Genomic DNA, 12349 nt, shown 5'->3' with positions numbered 1-12349 from the left:
CCAGCTCGGCTCAGTCCGGCCCCAATTCCTCTGAAAAGTTTCGCCCAGGAGGACACCCCGCCCTGAAGGTATTATCAGCCTTCCGATTACGGTAGGAAGAGCGCCTACTAGCTCCAGTACGGTGATCGAGTTTTTTGTGGTAAAAGCTCGATCCCCGTATAACATTATACTGGGAAGAGACTGGCTCAACACAGTTCGGGCCATTTGCTCTACTTATCACCTCACAATCAAGATCCCCACTAAAGGAGGGATAGCAGTCATCCGAGGTGATCAAAAGAGAGCAAAAGAATGTTTGCAGATTGCGCTTAAAAGTGCCGAACAATCAGATCGGCACCATCAAGCATAGCAATCACAGCAGCCGGAGTCAGAGGCAGACGAAATGAACGAAGTCACACACCGGAGCCGAACTCGATGAAAGTTCAGTTATACGAAAATGATCCATCCAGAATGGTCAAGATCGGTTTCGCGGGAACACCTCTACTCCGGGAAAAGACCATCCAGCTCCTCAAAGAGTACAAAGATGTCTTTGCGTGGTCTCCGTTGGACTTGACTGGAGTGTCTCCCGAGGTAATTACACATCGGTTAAATATTGATCCTTCAGTCCGGCCTATAAAACAGAAGCAAAGACTCTTTGCGGCAGAAAGAAATCAAGTCATCCATGACGAAGTCCGCCATTACTGAAAGCGGATGTATTATTTGAAGTAAAATATCCTTCTTGGGTGGCCAATCCTGTGATGATCAAGAAAAAAGAAGGAGGATGGCGGATGTGCATAGATTTTACAGATCTAAATAAGCACTGTCCTAAAGATTGCTACCCCATTCCCAACATAGATAAAAAAGTAGAAGCTTTGATAGGCTTCGAAATTTTCTGTTTTCTTGATTTGTATAAAGGATACCACCAAGTTTTAATGGATGAGAATGATGCTTCAAAAAACGGCTTTCATTACTGACTTCGGTATTTTTGCTTATAAAAAGATGCCATTTGGTTTAAAGAATGTCGGAGCCACATATCAAGGATGATAGATAAGCTATTTCGGCACCTGATCGGAAAAGAGGTTGAAGTATATGTTGACGACATAGTTGTTAAAAGCAGAAGCACTTCGGAGTACGAAAACAATCTCAAATCCACTCTCGACGTGCTCAAAAAAGCCAACCTCAAACTCAATCCCCAAAAATGTACCTTTTTGGTAGATTCGGGAAAATTTCTGGGTTGTTGGGTTTCAAAGGAAGGACTCAAGGCAAATCCCCTAAAGGTTCAAGTTGTTCAGAACATGGTAATGCCGAAGTCAATACATGATGTGCAAAGGCTAACTGGATGTCTAGCCGCACTGAATAGATTCCTTTCCCAGCAGCCGAGAAGCAAATGCCGTTCTTCAATGTTTTGAAGAAGGCACCAAAGTTTGAGTGGGGAGCCGAACAGAAGAAGGCTTTTGACGAACTCAAATGTTATTTAACCGAACTTCCTATTCTCTCTGCTCCAACAGATGCCGAAGTGATATTCTTATATTTAGCAGCATCAGATCAAACCATTAGCGCGGTGCTTGTACGAGAGAAGGCCTAAAACAGCGTCCTATCTACTTTACAAGCCGAGCATTAAGAGGTCCCGAAACAAGGTATCAACCTCTGGAAAAAATTGCTCTGGCATTAGTAAATGCAGCAAGGAGACTGCGGCCATATTTCTATGCTCACAAAGTATGCGTCTTAACCGATCTTCCACTTCGGCAAGTTTTGACTAAGCCAGAAGCATCAGGCAGAATTGCCAAGTGGGCCATAGAGTTGGGAGAACATTCAATAGAATATCTACCTCGGAAAGCCATCAAGGGACAAGCCTTGGCAGATTTTCTTGTAGAGGCAAAGTTCGATCAGGCAATCCCTATTATTGCCGAACAGAAAAATCCTACCAATGATGAACTAACACAGCCCCAGAAACCCGAAGTAGAGCCGCCGGACTGTTGGATTGGATTCGTAGATGGAGCTTCGAATAAGACAGGAAGTGGAGCTGGTATTCTACTTATCGCTCCCGACGGACACGAAGTAACTTATTCACTTCGGTTCTTATTCCCAACCACTAATAACGAAGCCGAATACGAAGCCCTTCTTGCCGGACTTCAGTTAGCGCAACATCTACTTGTCAAATCTCTCAAAATTCATTGTGATTCACAAGTCATAGTGAATCACATGCTGGGTACAAGTGAAGCCCGTGGTGAAAGGATGAAAAAATACTTGGACAAAGCGCAAAGGTATTAGCCGAAATTTCTCTTATTTTCGGATAATCCACATTCCCAGAGCGGGAAATAGCCGAGCAGATACTTTAAGTAAGTTGGCCTCATATCCGAGCTCAAAGGTGGAGGAATTACCGCACAGAAGCATTGATGAAGCTGAAGTACACTCAGTAACCAGTTCACCGAACTGGATGACGCCAATATTAAAGTATCTAGATCATGGACAACTGCCCGAGGATAAGAGAGAAGCAAGGAAAATCACATGCCGAGCACTTCGGTATGAACTTCATGAAGGAGTCCTATATAGAAAGTCCTACCTTCAACCGTTATTGCGATGTGTAGGACCAGAAGAGACGGATTACATCCTTAGAGAAGTTCATGAAGGATCTTGCGGTAGCCACATCGGAGCTAGAGCATTAGCTAAAAAAGTTCTGAGATGGGGATATTATTGGCCAACTTTGGTACAAGAAGCAGTACAGCTAGTTAAGAAATGTACGAAATGCCAAATCCATGCAAATATCCCAAGGACGCCGCAGACTGATCTATGTGCTATGCAAAGCCCTTGGCCTTTTATGCAATGGGGCATAGACATAGTAGGACCACTACCACAAGCTCCCCGGCAAATGAAATTCTTGATCGTTGCCGTGGATTACTTCACAAAGTGGGTGGAGGCTGAACCATTAGCTACGATAACAAGCTCAAAGGCATTAGATTTTGTCTGGAAGAACATAGTTTGCCGATTTGGCATACCCCATATCCTCATTTCGGATAATGAGACTCAGTTTACTGACAAAACATTCAAGAATTGGTGCCAAGAGTTGAATATTCAACAGCGGTTCACTTCGGTCTCTCACCCACAAGCAAACGGACAACGGAAGTAACAAACCGTACTTTGGTGAAAGGATTAAAAGCTCGGTTAGAACAAGCCAAAGGACAATGGGTAGAAAATCTTCCTCAAGTCCTATGGTCTTACCGAACTACACCAAAAAACCTCCAACGGTGAAACTCCGTACAGTCTAGTGTACGGCACTGAAGCCGTAATTCCGGTTGAGATCGGCGTACCCAGCCCCCGAACACTCAATTTCTCAACAGAACTGAATGACGACGGGCTGAGAGCCGAACTATAGATCTTGCCGAAGAAAGAAGAGAATTGGCCTTCATAAAAGAAGCCAAGTACAAGGAGCAAGTAACCCGGTATTATAACCAAAGGGTGAAAAAGCTGCAGTTTCAAGTGGGAGATCTCGTATTGAGAAACAATGAAGTAAGCCGAGCAGAAAAGCTGGGCAAACTTGAACCCACATGGGAAGGTCCGTATCGGGTGTCAGAAGTCCTGGGAAAAGGGTCTTATAAATTAACCCACATGTCAGGAGAACAAGTACCCCGAACATGGCACATTTCCAACCTCAAGAAGTTCTATTTGTAAGAGACAAGGTCCGGTCAGTCTCGTGTCTAGTTCGGTCCTAGGGGTATGTGCTTTCATATTTGTATTGTTCTTTATACTTGTCGTTTTTTAAAAGATTAAAATCTTTTTCGTCCTTTTATTTGTCTCTCTATGTGCGTTTTGTCTCTCTATGTGCGTTTTGTCTCTCTATGTGCGTTTTGTCTCTTATAAATGTTACTGAGGTATATTGTTCTTTAAAGGATGATCCCCTTTTTAGATCAATTATTAAAGACAATTGTGAGTCCAAGCTTCTAAGGAAGATACAAGATTCCACAATTCAGCTTAAGAAACAAGCAATTCGTCTGAAACGAACTGCAATAAGCCGAAAACCACTCCGGTTAACTAGGGAAAGTCCAATCCAAGCGATAAAACTCGCCAAATAAGGACACTAGCTAAGTCCGGTCAAAGAAGAGTTTACTTCATAAGACCGAGGACGAGTACAGGGAAAGTCCAATCCAAGCGATAAAACTCGCCAAATAAGGACACTAACTCAGTCCGGTCAAAGAAGAGTTTACTTCATAAGACCGAGGACGAGTACAGGGAAAGTCCAATCCAAGCGATAAAACTCGCCAAATAAGGACACTAACTCAGTCCGGTCAAAGAAGAGTTTACTTCATAAGACCGAGGACGAGTACAATAAATGAAATAAAAATCGCTGAACTGTAAATACGCAGTGATAGAAGCGAAAGGAAAAAATTTCATTTACTAAGTCTTGTTGGGCATACAATTCCGCTGCCCTACGAGAATGCGTTACACCATTACAAAGGACTACTCTACTGTCTACGGTTGCTAAAGTTGAGCCACCTATCCAAAAAGTCCTCATGATGCTGAGTTCGGGCGTTCCGAGCAGTTGAAGAATCAGTAGGTGGACGAGATGCTCTGATCGACCTACCGCCTCTTCTCTGAGTCCGGGAAGTTCTAGCACCTCGGCGGCGAAGAGTCTCTTCACGAAGCATTCGCTGATCTTGCTCACTCATATTCACCACTCCTCTACGAACTTCAGGGCGTTCTTGTCTTGACGTTTCCGGTTGCTCCTGAGTCCGTTGCTGACTTGGAGTAGGTTCTTGTCTTGACGTTTCCGGTTGCTCCTGAGTCCGTTGCTGACTTGGAGTACGTTCTTGTCTTGACGTTTCCGGTTGCTCCTGAGTCCGGTGCTGATTTGGAGTAGAAGTTTGAGTAAGTGGATCCGAGGTTTGAGTTGGAGCGTGAGCGTCTGTTAGCGGGAAACGGCTAAGGAATCTCTCGATCGCGGGACGCCGGGAAAGAATGATGTCGTACAGAGAAGCCAAGCGCCGCAATGATTTCACAACTTGTTGGCAAGCCGAGCTCTCCAGCACATTGTTCTTCCGGAGTACATGAAGCTTCTCCCACAGTTCATCAACTTGATTCTGAACTTCGGATATAGTCATTCCCCCCGCGCCCGCTGATGAAGTCTTCATATGCAGTCCTCTCAGCGATGACAGTATTCAGCTCGGCCTCTAGATCTCTCCTTATGGACTCTAAGTCCTTATTGTTGGACTCCAGCTCCACCAAACGAGCCAAGAGTTCATCATACTTCATCTGGTCATCTATAGCTTTTTTCTCAGCTTCATTAAAAGCCGAAGAGTATAGCTGCTTCCAGTGAAGTACCTCCAGCTCCTTAGAGTAAAGAATACGAAGCAGCTATGTCAGTTCGGCATTTCAGTTTACCGAGCAGGCAGTAAACCACAATAGGAGTAAAAGAGATTAAGAAAAGCTATAAAGAAGACACGAGTGTAGAAAGGAGAATTTTTTTCATTCACAAGAAAAAATTTACACAAGGAGGGCTTCAAGGCCATTTTACAAATAGAAAGAAACTAAACTAAGAGAAGGGAGACGAAATCATACTCCGCCAGTTTCGTCTCCGACTTCTCTGTGGGTTTCAGCTTCTCTCTCCTTGTCTACCTCGGTCTCAGCCTCGGCCTCCCTACTCCCTCCCTCCTGCTCGGCGCCCCCATCGCCAGTCTGCTGATCCTCCTGCTCGGTCTCCCGGCCGGCCTCATTTCCCTGCCCACCCTCTTCTTTGAAAATTGAAGCGGGTGAAACAGGCCCCAAGGAGGCAAAGATGGCCTCCATGTTCTCGTCACGGTCAGCACGGCAATTACGGACTCGTTCAGCAGAAAGCAGGACCGATGAAGACGCAAGCTCCTCAAGGAGCGGCAGACTCTGGAGGCGCGCTGCAATCTCTCGGCCATACAGCGGCAAAACGACTTCGGGTTCCTGCTCAGCGTTATCGGTCATCAATTTCAGCAGATCGCCGATAAGGGCCGAAAATTGATTGCTCAAAAAGAGTTTCTCCGTGTAAACACGGAGAGCCTCCCCCTGAGCAACCACGGCAGCAGCCTCCCTCTGTTTCGACTGCTCTCTCTGGATGATGAGCTGGTTTTTGGCACGCGGGCTTCATCCTGAGCCGAGATCCTAGCGGCCCTTGCCTCCTCAAAGTCTGGCCCGAGCCTGTTCGGCCTGGTGACGAGCAGCATTCAAATTCCTCTGCATCTCATCATAATCGCTGGACGCTTTAGAGAGTTCAACTGTGACGAGCTTGCAGAGGAATTTGAATCTCTGAAAATGGAAAAAAGGAAAAAAAGTCACAGAGGGGCCACAAAAAATATAGGAAAGAAGCAAAACCAGAAAATCAAGAAGGAAATTCACCTCCACAAAGTCCTTTGGCCATAAAAAGGGCTCAGAGATATGTTCCGAAGTGGCCGCAACCGCTCCGGATCCACAACCCCCCAGGACAATGTCTCTCTGTGGCGCTTTTGGGGGTTTCTGAGTCTTCGCCTTCCCCTTTGCCGAAGTCGATTCCGGCTTTTTTGGATCCGAAGACTGACTCGAAGAGGTCTTCTGTCTCTTCGGATTCTTCTCGGCATCAGACGCCGAGCTGGTGGCTCTCTGTTTCTTCTCCGGCTCCTTGGATTCGGAGGATTTGCGACCTAGCCTGCTTAGCATGTTCACTGCCAAAAAGCGAGAAAACAAAGTTAGTTTTCGCCGCTAAAGCAGTAAAGCATAAAAAAGAAATCCTCACCCTCAGTCTCTTCGTCCGAAGACGAGGAATCGAACACGAAGTCACCCTTGACGAGCTCAGATTCCGAATACTGTTTCCTAATCATGGGAATCTTATTGAGCTCGCCCTCGAGCTCGTCCACGGTTCTACCCGAGGATGAGGAATTACGGACTTCGGCCCTCTCCAGGAAAAGTCCGGAGCCGCTGTCCTATTGTAAAAAAAGAAACGATTTTGCCACTTCGGCCATTTGGTTTTACAGAATGCTCTGAAGGGCTGTAAAGGGATCAAGTAAAACCAGGATCCCTTTCTCTTGAACTGAAAAAAATTAAGGATTGCCCTCAGAGACAGATCCTTTTCTAGTCTACGCAGCTCGGCAGCAAAGGCCGATAAGTGCCTCCAAGAATTTGGAGTCACCTGACCTAAAGGAAGTTGAAAAAAATCAAGAAGCTCTACAAAGGCAGGGGGAAGAGGGAAACGAAGCCCGCATTCTAAGCAGGCTTCGTAGACGGTGGCATAACCCTCCGGCGGCGAGTTAGCCCTATGAATGTCGTCGGGAATCACCACTAACCCCCCAGGAAGAAAATATTTTCCGTGTAAGGATATCACAGTATCCTTACTCAAAATGCTGTGAAAATATTCTACCGTCTTCTCCCCGGACCTTTTCCGGCCAGAAGACCCCTTACCCCCTCTTCCTACCACTACCTGATTCAGAAACAGATTCAGAAGAAGAAGACATGATTCTTACTCTTTGATGGTCGAAAGTCTCTGAAGAAATTCTTGAAGAAGCGGAAGAAAATTTTACGAAAAAGAGAGAGAATGCAGAAGAAATAATCGCAAAAGTGTTCCAATGATGAAGAAAGGAAATATTTTTCAAAATTCGTCGCACCGTTTCAAATCCCACTTTTTCTGGATTCTCTGGCCGGATTTGCTGTCACATTTAATGGCAGACACGTGCAGAGCACGTCCCCTGACGTCAGCCTCCCCCTTACACTTATCCGAAATGCCGAAGTGATTCACTTCGCTTTTCGGGGGGGTGGTGATGGGATACGAACTAAACAACTAAACAATAATTGCGAGCCCAATAGCAGTGACGGCCCATCAGCCCAAAACCCAAGAAAGAGTATCAGTTCGGCACAACCAAAGAGTTCGGTCACAACCTATAGCTCGGTAAAAGCCGACCAATCGAGCTCAACTCTCAGTTCGGCACAACCAAAGAGTTCGGTCACAGCCTATAGCTCGGTAAAAGCCGACCAATCGAGCTCAACTCTCAGATCGGCAAAAGCTGATCGGCAAAGTTCAGCAGTTCGGTCTCAGTATTCGACCGAACAAGGAGATAGTGGACCCATGCAGGATCTCCACGACCTCCATTACACCCACGATCTATTTAGTGGTATTAAGCAGTTATCAACCCCACTACCAGGGCTGCAAACCACGATCTTAGTTCGAATGTATAAATAGAACTTAGATCAGATAGACCAGGGGTTAAGCTCTCTAGATCCTGAATCTTATAGCAAATCAGTATTGTAATCTGTAAGCGAGACCAAGCAATACAAATTTGCCCTCTCTTCTTCCCGTGGACGTAGATTTACCTCAGTAAATCGAACCACGTAATTTTCCGTGTTGTGATCGTTTATTACTTGCATTTATTCCCATAAAAAATTCGCCACATCATCAAATGCTTTTAAATTAAGCTATATACAGTAGTACACATGAGATCTCTTTGTGTGTTGTGCTTAGAATTGAGATGACTATTTATTTCCCTACTGGTTGACTGTTGAGTTGATTACTACTTTAATATGAAAATATTTGTCAATAATACTAGTACTCCTCAATTGGCATTCTCACTAACCACAAAATACATATGCGCTTTTGTAAACCCTAAATTGATGTATGATGCATTCATCATAAATTTGGATTAGGATTTACTTCATTTTGAAACCAAGCAATTTTTGAGTAAATTAAATGTATTTATTAAGCCTCAGCATGGTTGTATTATTCACAGTTAATTCAAAGTTAAGATTTAATAATCATTACTCCTATTAAGATTCTATTATGTTGGAAGCATCTTAATTAATATAGCTGTAAGTACTAGTAATTGATGTATTATACATCCTCGTTTTTCAAGGACTCAACATACTTGTGCTAACTCAAATAGTATCATGTCTATTTCAAATTTATACAACTAACTTTAGAAAATTTTAAAAATAGAAAACACAATTTTTAAACTAAATTATGAACTGAAAAGATAAAAATTAAATCCATTAGACGCAAAATACTTTACAAAGAACATTGATAAATTAAATGATAAAAAAAGATGAAGAAAATTGATCCATTAGAGAAAATAATTATAAATGCTCAAATAGTTACTATAAAAGCATAAGATCAGAATATTAAATGCTATTCCAATTGCTCAAATAGCAGTAAGATAGCAAGGATCAGAATATTTAATTCAATAACTTATTTCATTACATCCGAAAATTGCTTCACAGTATTAGAATTTCTAAAACTTTCGAAGATTCAACCACTATTTAAAAAAAAATTATCTGGGACTTCTCGATTTAAATTCAATGATTTGATTTTATTGAAATTAGATAATAGAAGACGAAAAAAGAATTTTAAATACACTCCTATGAGAGAAGAGCAAAGTGATTAATTACAAGCAAGAAAGAGGCCAAGAGATTTGTGTCACATTTGATTTAGTTTATCATGAAAACTACGCATTTGGATGGGGAAACTACGCGGAAAAATATATCCTAAACCCCATTTTAATTGGGCTAATAAGTTTGGGCCGGCGTTGGTTAAATTGAATAATTGGACCCGCTAGCTAGCTCGGCCCAATTCGAACTCCTCCATTCTTAACAAAGTGTATATTTGTTGATTTCCAATCTACAACGGGTAAATCTATAGGACATACACGAACACATACTTCACAAGCAATGCATTTATCAAATCTATGTGTTTGAGAATAATATATTACTCCCTCCGTCCTTGATTAATTGTCACTCTTTGACCGGGCACGGATTTTAAGAAATGTAAAGAAAAATTGATTGAAAAAGTTAGTGGAATGTGAGACCCACTTTTTATATTGATTTTATAATAAAATGTGAGTGAAGTGAGTTGGTGTAATGTGAGACATACTTACCATTTATGATAAAAATGAAGTGTGACAATTATTGAAGGACGGACCGAAATGGAAAAGAGAGACGATTAATTAGGGAGTGAGGGAGGAATAAAATTGACCATATTTATTTATTTAAACTAGTTAAATTCAGCACGTATAGATTCTTAGTGATAACCAAAATCAAGGGCTCAAAGAATGTTGACCTTTCCAGTTCATGATACAGATAAGTGGCTATCAACGGATTCTCTTTGTTAATGGATCTCTATCTATCTACTTGATAGCATGTGTGTTTAAATGTGTGTGTGTGTGTGTGTGTGTGTGTTGGGAGATATAATTCAACAAAAATGTATATAAAGCTTAACTTTAGTTCCCTTTTCCACACTCAACATAACATGATACTAACAATACACATACAAATATAGGATCAAGGGTTTGTGTGTGTTTGAGTTTATATATGTGAATGTGTTTTTCTTTGTGATTCCCACTAAAAAAACAATAAATATCTCAACCAAGAAGTTGGCTTAGGTTTCTTGGTGTTTTCAAACAAAAACAGAGTGAAAACACACACTAGTTGGGTTGGGGGCATGTGTGGTATAAAAAGGAGGTGTGAAATGAAAAGGAGTCACTCACTTGGTTCCTAGTTGGTGTTTTTTGTGGGTGAGAGAGAATAAAGCTTTTTTAAGCTTAAAAAGATATATGGCATTTTTGCTTTTAAAAGGTTGGCTTTTGAGGGAGTAAAAGTAAGAATTATAAAGTGGGAGGAATAGAGTACACCACTACCTACTCAAAATCAAATTAGAGTTTTATTAAATAAAAAAAATCTAATTATGTGACATGGTTCTTTTTTGTTGTTGTTATTTCTTTCTTTATGGAATTATATGTACTTATTTAATTTTTCTTGTGTTCTTGATTGTGGGATTTAGATTCTGCACTAATTTTGAAGTTGGGAAGATAAGGTTTTTAGTCAAGATTCTCCATTTCGACATTCGATTGAAAAAATCTTTTTGATGCTCTACCAACAATATTAATGGATATATGTTCTTGTATGACATATTGCTACAAGCATTGATAGTACTTGGGAATATATAATGACAATATATTCCTGATGATGGAGTGAGTCTTAATTTATAAGACACGTTTTCCTCTCATCAGTAAGTTCGGGGTCAGAATCATCGTGAAGGTACATAAAGAATCGTTATTAATCGTGTAAAAGAAAACCTAATATATAGTTCAATAGTAAATAAATAAATTAGATGATAAGAATTTGCTTATTTCTTCTATATTGAGATATTTTGTTCCTACCAAAATTTTTTTTTACGACGAAAATGATATATTGTATGGTATCTAAGAAATTTCCTTTATCATGGGGGCACATAGTTTTTTCTTTTGATTATGATGGCAAAATTAGATTTATAATCAATTGAGACAACTCATTGAAGATTTTTTTTATATTGAATTAAGACGTGTTTTAATGGAACATATGCTACTACTATAAAGTTATGAACAATATTGACATACATGACTATCGTGTTATTAGTTTAGTATCATGCTAAATTGGATAATTATAATATTGGTCTATTTCCACTTAGCATAGTACAACTTTGGTGTGCCTATTCACGTGTTTCTAAAATACTTATTAATTCTAATTTCTCGTGCCAAAAAATATTAATATACGTGTTAGAATTTGACGATACAAAGATGATTATTCAAATACAAGGTGGACACGGAAAATAAATCAGAAGAAGTTTCTGATACATTAAAATTACGGTAAATTATTTTATGTTTCTTAACTTTCCAGAAAGCCTTTTTAATATAACACGTAAGACGAATTTGAAATTTGGTACTCCTAGTTCAAACATAAATGATAAGTCTCCTCGTGGGAATAATTAATTTATTTAATTTCAACAACTAAGTTCTCGAGTGCTAACTTTGTCAATTTTGTGGCGACGCCCTTTTGAGCATCCCCAACCACATCCTAAATTCAGGTCTCAAGTCCCCTCCACGTCATCATTCTCTTAAACTTGAATCTCAGGCCACAACTCCTCTAACCCCTTCAGACCCCAACCCGGGCTACAACTATTAAATTGCACTAAACACCCTGCACGGGCGGGTCGGTGACTGTGTAGCTACTGCTGGTACTGGAGAGCGGATCGTCGCTCCACAAAGTGACATTTTCTCTCTCGTCCTCAACGATCATGTTATGCATTATGATACATGCATACATGATGTCGGCGATCAGTGGACGGTGCCAACCACGAGCCGCTCCCTTCATCATAGCCCACCGTGCTGGGAGGACTTCGAATGCACGCTCCACATCTTTCCGAGCTGCCTCTTGCTTTTGGGCAAACAATGTCCTCCTATCCGTTGTCGGACATGTGATGGTCTTCACGAACACGGTCCATCGGGCGTAGATCCCATCTGCCAGATAGTACCACATATTGTACTGACGGTTGTTGGCCATGAACTCTACGTTCGACGCTAGCCCGACACACAAGTCGTTGAACAATGGAGACTCGTTCAACACATTGAGGTCGTTGTTCGAC

This window comes from Salvia splendens, chromosome 20 (assembly GCF_004379255.2).
Source record: "Salvia splendens isolate huo1 chromosome 20, SspV2, whole genome shotgun sequence".
NCBI classification, from domain to species: Eukaryota; Viridiplantae; Streptophyta; class Magnoliopsida; order Lamiales; family Lamiaceae; genus Salvia; species Salvia splendens.
Note: the sequence above shows the minus strand (reverse complement) of the source record.